The sequence below is a fragment of the Melospiza melodia genome, chromosome 6 (genome assembly GCF_035770615.1).
Source record: "Melospiza melodia melodia isolate bMelMel2 chromosome 6, bMelMel2.pri, whole genome shotgun sequence".
In the NCBI taxonomy this organism is placed as follows: domain Eukaryota; kingdom Metazoa; phylum Chordata; class Aves; order Passeriformes; family Passerellidae; genus Melospiza; species Melospiza melodia.
The window spans coordinates 75,814,795-75,834,038 of NC_086199.1; the positions used below are offsets into that span (position 1 = coordinate 75,814,795).

General features: G+C 38.7%; 1 protein-coding gene across 1 annotated transcript in view; it reads right to left on the reverse strand.

Moving 5' to 3' along the window:
• Nucleotides 1-19,244, reverse strand: part of RAD51B (RAD51 paralog B) — a 385,935-nt gene that overhangs the window by 211,996 nt on the left and 154,695 nt on the right. The window lies entirely within an intron of this gene.

A 19,244-nucleotide genomic window follows, 5' to 3' on the forward strand; every position in this document is an offset into this window, starting at 1 on the left:
TACATGCAGGTAACTACTACCACAATCACATGGCTTATGTTTTTATACACAACATACTTTATCAGTAGCATAGAAACACAGCAGATCTTCTCTAGCCTACAGTTATGTTAGAGAACACAGAATATTTTACACCACACCTTTTGGAAAACTTTTCTTACTGTGCTATGGCCTTTCACTGAACACATTGCAAGACCCAGGATTTTTATACTTGTCTAATGGCTATGCTTAGATAATCATGTGGGCTTTATTTCAGTGTATGTAATGGTCAGCAGGTTTGAAGTACAGAATAACAGGGAATTTGGATACATGACTGTGGGATCTCAGCACCTCAGGACGGAGGTGCAGAGTGACCGAGACCACCCTTGGGGGGCTCGGGAGTCCTGGAACGTTGCCAGAAGTGTCTGGTGGCTGGACTTTGATCCTGCACGGGAGACAACACCTGTATGAGGATGGGAGGATTTCACTGGGTGAATGGTGAAGGGATAAGTTAATTAGAGTGTAAAACACAGGGTTTAGGATTTCTGTACAGGGGGGTTTAGAGAAGTAAGATGGAGGAATTGGGGCATGTCCTGTCCTTCTTCTTCTTCTTCTTCTTGGCCTCCATCTTCTGTGGTGATGTTGGCACTTTGGGATTGGTTATTACTAGAAGTGCACTGATCAATAAGGGTGACAGGTATTGGAGGGAAAAGGTAAATATTGTACACGTAACTTTGAGTATAAAGATAGGTGACCGCCCCGGGGGCGCTCAGTGTGCCCATGCTGATTTTAAAGTTCACTTATCAACCTCTATAGCTGTAATGGCTCTAAAAAAGTGACGTCAAAGAAGAAATAAAATACCCAGATGCTGAAACAAACAGCCTCTCAAGCTGCTATCAGTTTCCCTTCCTTCTGAGTCAGTGCTCAGAAAGGTATGAAAGAACAGGTGAGAATGAATTACATGCATTAAAAGCTGTAGATATCTATTAGCATTTCATTTTAGACATTTTCATAGACTGAATTGCATTTACACCTTTAGAGCCTAACCTACAGTTTAGCCAATAATCTTTCTCTGCCAGAAATATTTGTAGTATTACAAAATCATCAGTAGCCCCAGCCTCCCTTAAAATGCAACAATACCAAACACACCAGTCTGAGCACTGGGTAGTACTTTTCTTCTGTACCAGTGACTATTTTCATAATCAAAATATTTTAGTCCAAGTGGATGGAAAGTCAAAGTTTTACCACCTAGTTTTTGAGCTTTCTAATATATCAACATACCTCTAAAATGTAGTGCAATATTTTTATGCAAAAGAAGATTACTTGGGTATATTTTATCAGTCTCCTAAACCTGCAGACTTAGTTAAGAGCATTAACCTTTGACATTTTTCCTCTTATAATATTCAACACATTTTCTAAACTAAGGTATTCTGAAGAAAATCTAAAAAAAAAAATTAAATAAATGCAACCTATACAAAAGACACAGTGGTGAACTGTGTTACAAAGTTTTATTAGTACTCTTTGAAGACTGCTACAGCATTTTAGGAAGCCTTGTTACACAGTAGTAAGATTATCCTAGGTGCTTCTTCCACAAAAAGCACATAAAAAAAAAGCTAGTAGTTACAGATAAATAGTTCATAATGAGACGGGAAGAAAATATGCCCAAACATGTACATGTATAATTGTTTTCCAAACATGTCAGATCTGGTATCACTTAGAGGAAAGAAGAGGAGAGGGGACATAAATCATCCAAGTTTCTTATCAATATTTGAGGGGGAAAATAAAATTTTGTGGCATAAAACATTCTGGAATTTCAGTGGCATTGTCTTCGCCTCTATGACCTATTTTTTTTCTAAATCTTTTCACTAGGAAATATAGTTAGTCTGTATTTCTCCAATACAGGCCAATATGTGATAAAATTGGCCTTTTCATCACATTTTAAATTTCTATTGAGCTACCCAACTTACTTGGAGTGTATTTTCTTGGAAGCATAAATAATTAAAAAACCTTTTTGACAGAGTTAGGACTGAAGATGGAAACTGAACTCTGAAAAATGTAAGGAATCATTTTTGTGCTGAGACTGCAGCATGGCACACACCCCCTTTGGCTTGCTAATCACTGAGTACAGGTCTGCTGCTTCCAGTGGAAATGACACTGGGCCTACCAGTATCACTGTTTGGTTTTCTTGGCACCTCACTTTTTATGCAAATATTTGTAAACACTCAATAAAACAAACACAAATATCTTTATTCAGCTATTTGGGTACTCTAGAATATTTACAGCTGTTACTAGAACAACAGAAATTTTAGTTGATGTCAGGTGAATATAAACAGGCTGTGGCACCTTTAGTGATCTTAAACTCTCAGAAAACCTTGGGAATGGTACAGGATTTCAGCTTTTGCACAATTTGAAATTATCTATTCTTTAGGAATACACTTAAGTAGGTAATTTTTGCACCTCATTCAAACAACCCAAGTGCAACAAAAATTTGCAGTCCATCCTACAAACTACACATACAGGTATCAGAGAAAAGCAGCTGGTGCTTTCTGGACAGCCAACTGAAATTTTGCAGCAGCTCTAGATGAATTTTCACTGCAGCTAATTTTTAAATAACATTTCCTCAACTTGTTCATAAAATTCAGACTCAAGCATTTTCTTTGGACTCCATAGAAACTGTTTCATCTAAAGCTTTTCTTAAAAAAAACCTCATCAGAGTCTCCATTGTAGAGTTGCACAAAAAATTGCAAAGACAGTAATGTTAAAAATTAATTACATGAATTTAATTTAGAGAAGGACTTAAGAGAACCAAATTATGCTTTAGTCAGTAGATTCTGTTGCCTCAGTAGGTTTTCTGCAGCCCCATGACTGGAACAGCTTCTTCCAGTGAGGAGTGAGGCACTTGGGCAAACACATAGGAAACCTGGCCTAGATTAGAAATTTCTGGATAGGACTGAAGTGTATGAGCAAACATTGTGGGAAACGAGAACAAAAAGAGCAGCAAGATGTTTCCAGTCAGGCAGGAGGTGCATCTTCAGATGCACTGGCTGTGGGTCCTGAGACACTGGGATTGGTACTGACAGAACAGTAGGTCAGTGGCTTTCTCAGGAAAGGATAGGATGTACTTGCAGATCTCTAAAACAAAGATTTAAGTAATTCAATGCAAGATACTTGAACTTGAAAGCAAGGTGCAGTACCAGAGCAGAGTGTGTGACAGATTAAATCTAATTGCTCAATTATATCTGACTCTCGGTGAAAATTGTTTCATGTTTGGCTGGATACTAATTTACAAAATACTCGGTGGGGTGTGGAGACGTACAGCTTCTGGGACAGAAGGGCATTTATGGCTTACCCCCCTTCAGTCACACTGTCTGATTCCTGCCATCATCCAAATGTATCGACGAGGAAATTGTTTTCAGTAGTAGAGCTATCAATTCAATAAAGTTATTTCTTCATTGGCTATTCCTTGAGTCTAATTAAAGATTTTTATAGCTTGTTTTACAATAATTTCTCCTCAAAAAGTTACTTATTGTTTTTCTATTTAAAACAATCCCTATCTGCTGTTACCAAGCCTTAAAATTCCCTGCATGAAAGGAACATCAAGTAATGGATATATTATACTCCAGCTGCCTCTTAGACTGATCACCTCCTCCAGAACATTAGATACCCACTGTAGAAAGCAGCCTGACCAGGTAAATTCTCATTTTGAATTTTATTACTATTGCTCAGGGTTTTTTTCCAGACTATGTAAGATTTATTGCAAGTCTAGTTTTATTGATCCTAAAGGAGTTACACCAAAGTGCAACACGATCAGAGATTTGTCTCTGTCCAGCTTCATCCTTTTGTGCATAAATACATTCACAGAGAAACAATCAGTTCAGACTTTCTCTTTTTATTAACTCTTCACCTCAATTAATATTCAAGCGAGAACAGGAGGGAGCAGAAGTCCAATCGCATGTTCTCTAATCCTGGTTCTGAGGCTAAGTAGCTGCAACTGCTTACAGATACAATAAATTCTTTGTGCCCTGTTTTCAAAGCAGGCCTAATGCCTACCCCATAAGAGTATTGTGGGATTCAGTATTTTGTTTTCCGAATGCTTTGAACTCACTGCATGAAGTGTGATTAAATCACAGTGCAGCACCACAAACCACCCTGTGTTCCCAGGGTCCTCCAATGTATAGCTGGGCAACCTCTAAATACAATTTAGCAGTAATAGTTGACCTCTGTAGGTTCCATGTATGGTCTTGTAACAAAAAGTCTTAAAATTTCCCTCCAGAAAACCCACTGGCTTTTTTGTTTTCCTTTCAGCATTTTTGGCTGGGTGGGGGGAGGAGTTGATGTGCTTTTTTAAAATCTTTTGCCTTTGCTTGAGTTGTGAGTGAAAGCATCACTGGTTTGTACTGCAAGTTTGGGAAGGGTAAATCTGAAAAATTCCTCACGGCTGAACTTCTGGTATGTTGTATAACATTCTGTAAAGTATTAGCACTGTATTTAAAACAGACGGAAAGTAACAAACAGACGCCAGATTATTATTTAGATGTTAGCTGTGATCTGTGTTCTTGGAAACAAGTTTTGGTCTCTCTTGAGCTTACTGAGGGTGTTTTAAAGAGCTGTTTAATAGAGCAGGGAGTACTGAATAGTTCCAGAACAGCAAAGACAACAAAATAACAGCAATGCAGAATAGCTTCAAATCAGCCCTGTACAAATTTATTTTCTGAACTGGATATCTCAGATCATTCCTGTGCCAGTAAAAGGCAAATAAATAGTTATTTTTTAGGGTGTTACAAGATCAACAAGTACAGAGTTTGGACAACTTTTAAAACATGAGGCTCAATAAGGAGCTGTATATATCAGAGTAAGCAGCACAAAAAAAATATTCCGTTCCATTCTGCAAAAGCACAGAATAAAACACACACACAGAGAAAGATCATGTCAGTGCTGAAATAAAATTCTCCACCTCAGATGTAAAAGCTGACTTTTTAACAGACTGGAAAAAACATCAGTGATTACCTAGATTTCAGTCCAAACTCCATCTCAATAGCCAAGAAAGAATTGTTGCTGAGGAAACTGCAGCCTGCAACAGCTCACCGAGAGCTGTGTCCGCACTGAAGTTTCCAAGAGAAAGGGAAAGAGGCACAAATAATTAAAGAGACGGCATGATTTACAGAAAACAAATACAAACTTCCTCCAGGAATGAACACTGCCTGGAATACCATCAGCAAATCTAAATGGGAGGAACAGAATTGGCACACCTAGAACGTGGTGGGACACAGAGTCCTGAAAATTGCTGCTTTGGAGGTAAAGTGCCTGCTTCAAGTTTCACACACTTCAAAGAATGGGACCATAAATAGAAAAGCCATTCTCACCAAGCAAGAAGCCATCCACTCTGTAGTACAGACTGAGAACTGCTCTTGCAATGAGCATCACAAGAAAGACTCACCATTCATTCTGCCACAGTTTCTATCCTGATTACAAATAGCAAGAGCCAGCCTCAAGAATAAATGCACCCACTGAAAATCAACACATCTAAATGCTTCTCAACTTAATAAAAATGACCAATGCCTAAATGGGTCACAGTAGCCCAAATTCCACAGATTAGTACTAAACTACAAGCTCTGTGAAACATATTTCTGAAATTCTGTATGGATAGCATCAGATTTAGGTGATTAAAAGATAATCTAGATACAGATAGTTGCCAACTCCACCTTGCCAATGTGTAAGGTGGGAGGGGGGGAGTATAAGTTGAGGCAGAAACAACCTTCAGATTGAATAAGTACTCAACAGTGTGAACACTGTAATACACCCTATGTATTCACACAAGCAGTTACTCAAACCATATCTCCTTACACGAGCCACACAACAAACACAGACATATGTGGCAATGCTTCCCAAAACAAAAAGCCCAAACACGATAAAAAAGTGACCTTGTATGAGATTTTTCAGAAGAGACTCTCAAAACACTACAAACAGATCCTGAATCTGAAAAAAAAAAAAAAAAAAGACGCTTTAACATTTTCAGTTGACCAAGGAAAACAGTGGACATGGGGCTGAACAGAGAGGAAGCAATATTATCTGAGGCCATCAGTGGGCCAACAAATCACCCTTAATAGGCAAGAAGCAAGAATATGTTTTATACAGTATATAAAAGCAAATCTGACATGTCTAGGACATTGAACATGCACTATGAAGTCTGGCACACAGTCTACTTATTTGTAAGTCAGCAGCCAAGACATCCTGCATGTCCCAGTTTTTCTCTTTTCCTTGAAGTTAAGAGGTTTCAAGTCAGGAAAAAAAAAGAAGACTTAGATAAATCACATCCTTGCAAAAATTTTGCACATCTCCACTCTCAACTGCATTTTACTTGCCTAAGCCTAGACACTGGAGATACTGGAACAAGCTGATATGCAAAATTCGAAAGCTTTTCTAATTTTCACAAGTATTTCTCTGTTGTTAGATCAAACCAAGTTTAAATTAAACACTTGCAGGAAAACCATGGATCAGGAAATTGGAATAAATGCTCCAAGAGCTGTAATCCAAAAGGGATGTATTTGTCTTCCTTCTCCTCCTCCCAGCTGAACATCATGGTTTTACATGCACACACTCCTGCATTATCTTTTGGACCCTTACGGACTTTGTTTCCCATCGCCCATTCTTTTGACCTCACTTTTTTTCAGAAATATTATTGAAACAAAGACAAAACACTTTAGAACACTCAACCAGGATTGGAAGAATTCTTTTAATTACAGTTGAGAAGTCAGTAAAGCATCTGCAGATCTCTCTAAACCAGACAAAGTCTACCTCCCTTCAGAAATATAAGGACAGTTTTTCTGCTTTGAAAGAGAAAGTTGTGAAGTTCACTAAAAGCAGCAGAAGACTGTAAGGGAAGTGTCTAATAATCTAATCTAAAAAAATCTAATCTAAAATTTCTTGTCAGTTCATTGGAGATAGTATAAAATGTTGGGCCCAGAATGAGTTAATACTGCAGAATTCACACATATTTCTCTAAAACAAAACATCAAAAGGAAGAGAGAAAAGAACTAAAGAACAACCTGAACAAGTATTCTTACTCAAGGCAGCACTTAAGCATGTACTCAATTTAAGGTATATACTTAAAACACTAATTAAAATATGTTTAAGAGCTTTCCTGAGTTGATATCAAAGAATTCAATCAGACATTGGTGCAAAAATCTGGCAGTATTTGTAGCATTGTATTTAATACTGGAATGCAAAAAAGTTATTTAAAGACAAATTGCTGTAAGAGGCAGAGGCTGTGTGTTCTTGCAAGTGTAAGTTGCAGCCAGCCTGGCTACTACACTCTGGAACTGTAGTCATAAGAATTATAACTTCAAAGGAAAAAAGCATTATAGCAGAACTGGAAGATGGACAGAGATCACAGAAACAAGGTGTTTTCAACAAAGTCTTACCAAGTAAATTCTTGAAATATGCACTTTTAAAAATACATCTACATTTACCATACCACTATTAAGAGCTTAATGGAAATGGTATCAAATTAGAGGATGTAGCAACAGAACAAGATTTAGACAAGCTTTTATGCTTAAAAAAAAAAAAAAAAAAGGCTATGGAACAGAAATCAGTACCTGGGTGCAGAGGAGGAAGTAGATCACAATAATACTACACTGAACAGAGAATGTACTATATTTTGATTCTTCCTGAAGACAAACCCAAGCCATGAAAATATAATGAGGTTACACAGAGTTATATATCTCCTCCATACTTCAGGAGAAGGCTCATGAGCATAAAAGTTGACTCCAGTAACACCAATACTCCTACTAACAATTAAGACAAGGAAGTCTTTAAGATTATTGCTTTTAATTGCTTCATTTACAAACTGCAATCACTGGTCAGCACTGAGCTTTTCAGAGATATCTGGCATTACCAGAAAATATCACAAACAATCTGACAGCAGTATCCCCAAAACTGAAAACTTCAGATGCTAGCCTAGCAATGATAAATTCAGAAAAGAGAGATGAAGTAAGAGAGATGAAGTTAAAAGCATTTCAGTTCCAAAGTTATTTTAAAATAACATGATGCAGTTTTTACAGAAGGACTACATCTCAGAAAACACAGACAACCCTAAAAATAGGTAGAGGGAAAGATTTAAACATCATTTTTCATAAACAACTAGACCTTAGAAAATGAATATTTAGACTAATCCAGCTGATTGAGAGGAAAATAAACTATAACAGTCAATACATAAGAATAAAGTCTGGGGAGCTGTGATGAACTGAAAAAGCAAATCAATGAAGACATAAAATCAAACAAACTCCTGAAGTATGTCTAAAGCAAGTAAACAAAGAATCTGCTGGCAACAAAAAAGAAAAAGGGGATAAGGCCCACTTACAGAAGCAATATGATTGTGTTAAAGAAGTTTGCAACGAAAAATTGCACACAAATACTTATCCTGATCCCACAGCTATTTTCAGGGTACTGAGATGAGGTATTTCCAAGAATCAGGGGATCAAAAGAGATTCTAAAGCAAAATGCATCAACAGGGTAGCCTGAAGGGGGGGAAAAGCAGCAAAGCCCATATTCAAGTAGATGAACTCCTTAAAATTCCACTGTAAAACAACAGCATCACAATACACATAAACACACCCAAGTTCCTCTTCTCACTCCATGCAGGCACCGTACCCTTGCCCATTTGTACACTTAGGCCCCATATCATTACTATTTTCACAACACAAAATAAAATTCTCTTGTAAGCATTGGCATAAAGCCCCCACCTGCATCTCCCTTGTTCTCAGGCCTTCCTGAATCTCCACAAAGTCACCATTTGATGCACCAAATTTGCAATGTGAGGTCGTTTGGGCTGAGGTGCCTGGGAGTTGTTTTCCTTCTCCTTCAGAATGTTGATTGGTATAATGTATTATTACAGGAGAACATCTCACATTTCAATACATGCACTGTGTAATAAAGAACATTTATGTAAGATTGAGGCTTTGCCATCTGTGTGTAGGCCATTTTCAGCCACTGACGATAATATCAAATGCAATCGAATAGAAATTTTTTTTTCATGAAACCATTTTAGACATGTTTTTAAAATAAGAAAACATACTATTGGCACAACTACTGCTTCTGTGCTCCCTTAGAGACATCTTTATTGGCACCCATTATGGGAAAAAGCCCCACAACTCTAATCTCTATGACTTCTAGTATCTTTTCTACACAGAACAACCACTGTACGAGACTGTATTTTCACATATGTTTACATATGTTCTAAATGGAGTAAGATGAGACTGGAATGAGAAGCTACTCTTCCCTCTCCTGTATCTCGTTTCCCTCCCTGAGCTGCTGCCATTCCACGTAGGAAGGCATTTCTGTGGACTCACACTGAACAGGCCTAAACTGATGCAGTTGCCCGGGCTGGATGGAAGGAGGAGGGGATGGCCCCTTTCAGTCACCATGCTGTGTTATTGTGTGCACAGAACATTTGTAGAATTATAGGAGAGAGTCTACCCTAATGCAGAGGTTACATCAGGGCCAAAAATAAGAGAATAACATTCCATCACTGCTATGATTTCGTACCTTCAAAGGAGAACAAAAATCGTAACTGCCTTTATGTTACGCTCTTTTTCACTGCTAAGATGTGGGAAAACACCATTTCATTACATCCTTGTCCTGGTAGTTCTCAAAAGTTTAGACCAGCCAGCTATGACTGAAGAACTGGCTACAGCCCAATGTATATCTCAAACTATCCTCCTGCTTGAGAAAGGTGAAGGAAGCCGTTACCTAATAGGCTGCCTATTTGTCCTATTTATTTTAAATGGTATTGTCTGGAGGTGTTCAGCATTTTGAACACTGTAACTTTTTCCCAGGGAGATGCAGATGAGAAAGCCAAGGGGCTGCTAAACAGACCATGAGATATTAAATGTAATTCACAGCTGCACCCTCCCCGCTCTCCAACCCACAAGATGCATCTTTCACATAGTCTTTAGGCTTTGATTGTTGAACAACGCTGGTCAAGATTTACTAGTTATCTCCCAGGGAGCTTATTTCTTCAAAGATTACAGCAAAACTGCTGATCAGAACAATGCATTTCATGGCAGTATGTGTATCTAGATGCTTTTCTGTAAAAGGAAAGGATTATATCTACGTAATAGTTAGACAGATCCACTTCTGCTGGAAATAGAATTTGCTGCACTTCAGCTGGTGACTAACACACTGCCCATTCTGCAACAGCAAGGCTCCACTTACAATCTCTTCAGAAACTTTCTGTTTAATAAGCATTCAACTATTCTATAGAAAAAAGCAAACAATCAGATTAAAAACTGAAGAAAACCTTGTAGCACACAATTCCATGTGTTTGGGAATTGCCTGTTGCATTCTGTTAAGACAGCTATTTAGAACAGCAATTGGTCACATCTCACATAGAGGCATCTGTTTTTCTCTCTAAGTTCATTGAAAGAAAGTTGAGCATGCCAAGAAATCAACTTCTAGTGAAGTTATTCTGCCACCTGCTGTTGCATTTACGGACATACTAGACATTTAAATCTGAATATTTTAAATTTTAAAAAATAATAAAAAAGGAAATATTTCCTCACTGGAAAAAAAACTGATTATTAATTATAAACCACTAATATATTATACTTTTTTCTTCTTTTTGATTCCTCAAGAATGTGACCCAAAATATGCTTATCACCAGGACTAAGGGGGTCAGGGGTTAGGAGGAGGGCCTTGAGCAAGGGAAAAGCCTGTGGTTAAAAAAAAAAAAAAACAAACAACAACAAAAACCCCACACATATGGAAGGAAAGAATTCTAAAACCTCATAAAATGAAATATTTTCATGAGTGTCATAAAATTCACACAGGAATAATTGTCTAAAAGCCTTCTAGCCTGAAAACTGCAACCCTAAACACTGCTGGATTACTGTATCAAATCAAAGAACAGGTTAAATGAAATACTGAAATTCACCAGTTTATACTCACTAAGTGGGGGAGAAACTAGAGGAAGCGGTATTGAAAAGGCAACTCCTCTTACTCCTTCAGTTCTACCAGTATTACAGCTGATGGTTTAGCAAACTTGACAAAGTCCTGTTCAAAAAAGAAAGCGACAAGAAGGTGGCCATCCCAGCCACCAGCACCCAGCACTTTTGGGATATCAACAAGTATATATATATATATCTGGCCATGCACAACACCCTTCAACAGAACTGGACTGGCTACATCATATGCTGTCCTTATGTTGCCCATTGCTTTGCACATGCTGAAATACTTGTCCACAGTGCAGGCAGGTAGCAGTAGTATAGGAAGAGTTTGAGGAAAGGATGGGAAAAAAATGGGACACCCAAAAGAACTGCAGAGGGAGGTCAGGGAAAGCAGTTACTCGCTTAAAGAATGCCTTTGGATTTTCAATTATTGTAATTAATGAAAGCTAAAGCTCTAGATGTAACCTAAACTGCAAAACAACAACAAAAAGTAATCCTTGACCAGAGAAGGAAATTCTGAGTCCACAAAACAAATATCTATGCAACACATCCCTACTCTGTCCTACAAAGGGCTCCTTACAGTAACGGGACAACAGAGTTGTCTCTCATCCAAAAGATTGAACTAAACTTGCTTAGCTCACTAGACCAGAGGGGGACAAGCAGGGTTAAACACTCATTGTATGAAACACATCTACTTGGTCTACTTTTCATTTGGAGCACCACTAAGAGCTTGCTCTGCTTCGGCAGATGCCCACTGCCATTTACAGTGAATATTCAGCTGTTCCTTTAGGCTCTTCATCCCTCTGATATCCTATTGCCTGTTATGAATTAGACAGGAGCACAACCCCTCTTTGCAATCAGTACCTGCAAGGCAGCCTCACACTCTTTGAAATGAAGCCTCCCAGCAATTTTTGGTTTGGCCCCACGTCAAGTACAGGAATTAGTTCTCCAGACAACAGCTCTGCATTCCACCACTAGTTCTTTTCAGGGAAGTGCTCCAGCAGCCCCCAAATGAAAGAGCATCTCACCTGCTGCAGGGAGCCCCAGACAGCTGTGCTCATTCCTCTGGGCTGGGAAAGGGGGTAAGGACTTGTTGGCCAAGTTAGAAGAGCTTGATGCCTTGTGAAGGCTGACCTAGACCAGAGGCTAGATGGAGTTAAAGAATAAAGTAGGGATTTATTAAAAGGCCTCAGTGGATACACCTTGGGCAGCATAAGAGCCCAGCCAGGGCTACACCAAAGATGAACCAAAATGGTCACAAAATGGACAACCGGTCACAAGGCCTCTCACTTTTACAAGTTCTGGTCCATTTGCATATTAGAGTTAATTGTCCAATTACAGCTTTAGGTTATGAAGTCCCGTTCTTATTTTTCTCTCTTCAGTCCACTGTTGTTTATGCTCTTGGGCCTGAGATTTGGATCATGTGTCCTTGGTTCCCAGCTAGAGAAGGAATTGTTTTGTATACCTACTCTGAGAAGAGAGTAGGTAATGAAGCTCAGAACTACACACTAAGGCAGCACAGAATCAAAAAAACGTAAAACCTGAGGCATCAAGCTCAGCAGTGGTTTTGCCTCTTGCTACCTGATTTCAAATAGATTTGTCTCATTGCTTAGCCCAGTGAGCAGAGTTGCAACATTAACTACTGCTTTTCATTTACAAGTGAAATTCTATTTCTAATTTGCATATCATGGGAAGGAGACTTTAAACAGACCTTGATGCATTTATATAAACCCATCTCCATGTGTAAATGATTTATATGTGCTAAGCATTATTAGCTCTATTTTTTGAAGCAGAATGGAAAAAGAGACTAAGACATAAGCAACAAAAAACCTGTAGCAGATCTAGTTCCTAATACAGATCTTGGTTTGTCTTTCCCTTGTAATGAACACTAAATAAACCTGCAAAATAGCACATTCATGCATAAAAAATCAAGTTTTTTTAAAAAGTGTTTTTACTAGCTCTGGTTTCAGAGTTGTTTTCTGTACTAAAATGGAAGGTCATCCTGTACAAACTCAACTCAGTATTTTTTTCTGCTGCTGAATTTTGTTATCCTTTTCTGCATGTGCATATGCAGTTGTTACATTAAGGATTTATGCAGATGTTTTACTTTTTACAGTAAGACAATTCCCTTGTTTGGGCCATAGATGGAAGCCAACTAGCATTTCTTCCAGCTATTGCATTCTAACATGATGAATTCTATTTTTGCCCCCATAAGGTATTTTCCCATAGGAATTTCCATAAGGAATGTTATTCCTTGCAGTGCCCTGTTCATATAATTCTTGTCCCTTTCAACAAGGTAGATAATTAAGCACTTTTCCCCCAAAGCCAGATTATCTCTTGATGAAACAAGATGTACTAACAAGGCCACACCCTATGATTTGATTAATTTGTTCTCTGACCTCTTTTTAATCACACTTGGGACTTCAGTTTTGTAAGGAAACACACCTGGACAGTGCACAAAAAGAGAGGGCAAGCAGATAACACCACAAGATAACACCACGAGCTGCATCATGGCTGGACTGCACATCCTCCCTACAGTGACCTAAAATGTTTATATTCTTGCATTTAATATTACAGAAGTTACACAAGACAGACTCTTATCAGATCAAAGACATTTTTGACACAGCCCTCACCTCATTCAATGTTAATAAATGGCCACCAGAAGAAAGACAAAATCCAATCCAACTGTCCATTACTGAGTTAAATAAAATAATCCATATCACAGCCATAGCAAGAAGAAAATCATGATTCTTCCACTTTCCCTTTGATTTTGCTTCAAACTCCAGAAGAAATGCTTCTCTTAAGATCTCTTACCCATTCGTTCATTAATTCTTCCATATATACACTAAGAGATCCTAATGAAGATGGAGCAGCAGAAGTGCTGTTCTCCAGTGCAATAAAAACTATCCAAAGACCATAGAGAATCTACTGAAGAATTTCTCATACACTGAAAAATTGCATTATGCTCTATCAACCACCATACACTGTCAAGACATTATTTATACTGGTGCTGAACTTCATGCATTGCTGTGACTGAGTCATTAAACTACAATACAGTGTAATGCATATGAAAGGAAAAGCAAAAGTCCTTCTGTCAAGTCAAATCTGAAGATTATTTCAGGGAAGAAAAGAGGGATGCTCTTTCAGGATTTATTTGGAACACTTAGGCCTCTATGCAAAGAACACTGGGTACCTTGGTGGGCACAAGATGTTGAAACCATGGGTTTGCATCTCATCCATTGCCCTTTCCAGCAGTAATCTTTTACTCCAGGACCTGGGCTCAGACCCGACTCAGAGAGAAGAACAGTTCTAACCAGAAACTGCCAGCAGCAGCCCCCAAGTACAGGTTTGTTACCCACACACCCACCCTTCACAGGGCAGCAGCTGCCCGTCCAATTACTGTCCAGACTCAACCTTACTTCATTTGCAAATTGTGACAAAAATCACAGCCGGAGGTGGTGTAGCTACATAACCTGGACATTATGCACCTTCCATTAAAGAAAGTGTAAATGCAGAAACCTATTAATAAATACACATTGCAGGGCCTGAAAAATGTGAAAACAAGCATTTCATAACACACATAAAAAGGTTTTCCAATTAACATCCTGTTTTGAATAGTGGGTGATCCACAGTAGCCCCCGGCAACAGTCTGCCAACATGTTAGCCCAGCATGCTTAGATACTTCTGGCAGCATTTCCATTCCTCTACACATCAACAACAAGCCAGCTTATCCAGCTTACCTGATACACAGTGCAATGCAGCCAGGACATCAAGCTCTTTCCTTGAGATTTAATGAGTCAAGACATGAAAATGACTAGCCAAAATGAAGAGGTTGAAAAGTTGCAAGAAAATTGCCATAAGTAAAATCTCTGTAAAGCAAGGATTGCACCATTTGTAAAGCTCGGGGCCTTCCAGGCTGATCATACTGAAGTGCTTGGTTATTTCTCTCTCAACGTTGTGGCAAGAACAGTACACAGACAATGGCTATTTATCTCTGATGCTACATTCAGCCCAAGAGACCTACAGGGCACAGCTCTGTGACCTTTTGTAGATGAACACAATCCTGCTGTGCCTGTGGTCCAAGCAGAATAGAAAACATGTTGGTGCAATGCCAAGACCAAGCTAACACAGAGCACGTCTCATCAGGCTTCAAAGCAAGCTACATCTACCTGCAGCCCTAGATACTGACACGGTGGGGAGGAAAATAGCAGGAAAATGCTGTAAATGAGACACATTTACATTGCTGCTATAGAGAGGCACCTTGCACCAGGCTCTCCTGCCCAGCTAAAAAGACAATATAAGCAGCTAGGGAAGGTGCTGGTACTTGACTCCTGTGCCTGCTGGAGCCTCAAGGTAATTAAAGCACAGACATAGCCAGTATCAGAACAAAAAGGATGCTAGTCATCATTCTAGTGCTCATCCATGCAAATCACATCTAAGTATGAATGCTCTAAGAGAGATGTAGCACTCAAATGATGATAGATTTTACACTTAGTTTCTGTGTCTTAAACTGCAAAGGTGCTATGGAGCATTTCATTATTTAAAGGGAAGAAAAAAAGACAAAGTCAACAGTTTTGAGGGCTAACACTCAGCTGCTCTTCTGTGAAAACATGTATGAAACAAAGAAGCACACTTAGGCAAAAGTAAAGAAAGCTCAAAAGAATTTGTTTCCCTCAAAAAAATATTCTCTTTGATACAATAATAAGTTTACAGTGCTCAGAACTCTTACTTAATATTCCCCTCATTTTATCTTTTGCATATTTATCTATTTTTAAATATACATTTTAAAGTTAAAAACCATTTTTATATGTATAAACATCTAAAATTTATAAAGGGAATTTCTTCCACTTTTAGACAAAATGTATTGTTTCCAAATGCTGCCACTGTTATAGTCTTAGACAACAAGAGCTTCACCACAGAGATTATTTACAGCAGGGACAGGGAAAAATAATTTTTTTTCCATTCTACCTTATCACAGAGCTGCTAAACTACCTCTGGCCAAATTCTTCCTCTGTAAACATTAAATCCTCAGTTGCTGAAAAAATGGTGGTGTTTGTAACTTTTGCCAAATATGTGCCACAAATTTCACACACATGAAAGAACAACTAGATGACTGTAATTTCAGGGTACCTACCACCTGGCAATAACCAGAGGAGTATAGTTTACTGTGTTTTGGCTGAGTGAACAGTCACTGATAAGACTCTTAATTTAAACTTGGGGAAATGAAATATTTTTCTTGCCCACTCTTTGTTTCCTCCTTGTGTCCTTCCAATTAAGCTAGAGTTACAGTAGTCCTGTTTACTGAGCAAATATCCTTTCAATTACATTTGAAATGGCCAGGGATCATCACCTTAACAAAATCCAAAATACTACCTCCTAAAGACATTACAGGATCACCCTTCACAGCCTCACAAAAGGTGGAGAAACCCAGACTCAAAAGCAGATTAAGAATATCAGTTTATTCCAGGAGTATGGAACCCACCACCCATAACACTGGACACTGTGATCACACCTAAAGAGATATTCAGTGACTTTATGAGGTCACCTACTAACAGGAAAAAAATCAGTGGTGATCATTTACTTAAACTGGGCCTTAAATCTTTCTCTTTAACAGGTGACCCTGATGAAAGAGTCTGCTTAGAGACTTCAAGAAAAGCTGAATTTATAATGTAGGAGCTCCTGGCACTTTCATCACCTCAAATTACACAGTGATTTTGAGCAGTGCAGAGGACTGAGAAGGATGAATTCTGCCCTGTTTTATTGACTCTGACTTCCCCTACAAGCTCCTGACACCGAATCAGCAGTGAGAAAATTCCGTTCTTCCAAGATGACCTCAAATTCAGCAAAGCACAATCCCATCTCCTCTCCTCATTAATGCTTGGATCCAAGTACACACATACATGGCTTAAATCCTGTGTTTGGGGGAGCAGGGTGATCGATATGAGGCCCTGTAGTCCCTTTTAAACTTTTCTCTACAAACACACACAAGACACATAGGAGAAGTTGCAAGGTGTCCTGTGTATCTTGCAACCTCTCTTTAGTTTCACGCAATCCTTACTGACACAAACGAAAGCCAGCTTTAGATCATGTTAGCAAAGGCAACACTTGCAAGAAGCAGCAGCCAGCCAACAGTCTGATGTCACATTTTACTGGGGGCTCCTTCGCCCAAAGCAAAGCACAGGATTGCTTCAAGCTTGGCTGGACTCAACACCAAGTACAGGTTCATTAACTGCAGCAGCGCTCTCAACTAATTAAAGGCAACTTCTACTGTAACTGTTCCTATCAGGAAAAGATATTCCAAATTTTATCTGCGTTTTAAACAGCTCCAGAGGACATCACTCACATTCCTTCTGTGTAGAAATGATGATGAGACTAGCACTGCAACTATAATTATCAAATGGCCTTTTTGCAGGGCAAGTTAGACCAGTGAAAGCTCCCATGTGAATGTGCCACACGCTCCACCTCCTCCTTTGGGAAACATGTCCAAGCTTTGCTTTCAAGTTCATAACACTCTGCATTATCACTAGGATACAGACATCTCCACAGTGTTAGAAACTGTGAAGCTGTCACACAGGTAAGGAAAGGGGACACATTGTTCTTTACAAAGAGCCTCCAGACAAAAATCTCAGGTCACTGTGAGCTTATCACACACTGCTCTTTCCTTCCATTCTTCCAACAAATTAAAATCCTTCATTTACAACAGTTAAGACAACTGTAATAGTAGAAGAAATGATTATTTGAAATAATTTCAGAATTTCCCTTTTCATCTATTTTTGGCAAGCATCAGGAGATTAGAAAGACATACTCAACTTTCCCCTAAGAAATGTGAACTGCAAAAATCAGGTGACTGAAATGTGTAAGGTTTATAATGCACTAGGCCTGTGTTAACTCTGATTCTCTATATTTTCCAGATGCAAAGCAAAAATACTAAGGTCCTGCCAGAGAGCATGATTTAAAGTACAGACTTAAACCGTATGTTAAGAGTGACTGAATTCAAAATGTGAGTCTTCCTGCATAAGTATTATCATCTACTGAAATGATCTTATCCAGCAAGATTTCAGCCCTACTTTATGCATTTTGTTCACCTTGGACAGAAGTTGTACTTTGATGAATTTGTATGTATTTGTAGTCAATTGACATTCATAAATTATCACTAACGAAGTGACACGTGTGGCAAACTCTCGAAACGCATTACTTAAACCCTCATTTTTCAATAAATTTCTTGTACAGCAACAGAAATATATCCCTTCACTGGAGGCCTGAAAAGGTTTTTTTCGGGGATTTTCATTTGCTAGGACTCAGCCTGGGACAACATTATATGTAACATTAGAGTACAGTGCTCCTTTAGGAAAGAGATGATTAACCAGAACTAACACCATATTTATGCAAACTCAGATAAGGACAACAAAATCTCATACCTCAGAATATAAACAGCTCCACAGTTGCCATGGGAGTGTTTGTCTACTCACCCCTTGAGTGCAAGGACAGGGTGAATAAGGCAAGAGAGGAGGTGGTGCCTTATTCTGAGCTAAACAGAATAAATAAGACAGATCTGTTGTATTAAATCTTATGTTCCTTAGCCTTTGCCATCTGGCAAGTGATCCATTGCTCATGTGAAATGAGTGGGTGGTCATGGTCTGGTTTGTGCTAGACATTTCTTGGGATCACAGAAAAAGAAAACAAAACACTGCAACTGGCACCAAGCACTGCTCCTGTTAGCGGCTTTCAGCAGGCGAAGCACCAAACAAAACTGAAGACTAAACCTCGCCCTCCTACAGAACTGGTCACAATTTCAAAAGTCAATAAAAGCCAGTTTGTCTAAGGGAGAAGGAAAGTTTGCAATGCCTCTGGGTCTGTCATTCTGTTAGAGGTAAAGAAAGCAGAGATTTCAGCCCGTGGGACAATCAGTGACTTTACCATCCCCATTCTGATAATTCACCCTCTCGTGAATGTCAGCTCTGAAGCCTCAAAGGATACATGAAATTTATAGCACTGATTTCTTTTTCTGAGTAGATATGATCCTAAAATATTAAACTGACATTATATATAGTTATCAGCAGAAAAAAATAATTAATCTTAGGATAACAGGCTCAGCAGAGGGGGAGTGAACAAATACATGCAGGACTCAAGCTAGGACACTGCTGCGAGCCTTACACTAGTTCTAATAAGAGCTGGGAAAAGTGAAAGGGGTTTTTTATAAAACTTAATAGATGAACTACAATGCTTAACAGCAGGTTTGCTACATTGAGGAATTACCTTTCAAAGGTTACCCCACTGAAAAAAGCCCAAACACTACAGCATATACATTGTTTCACATTTAATATA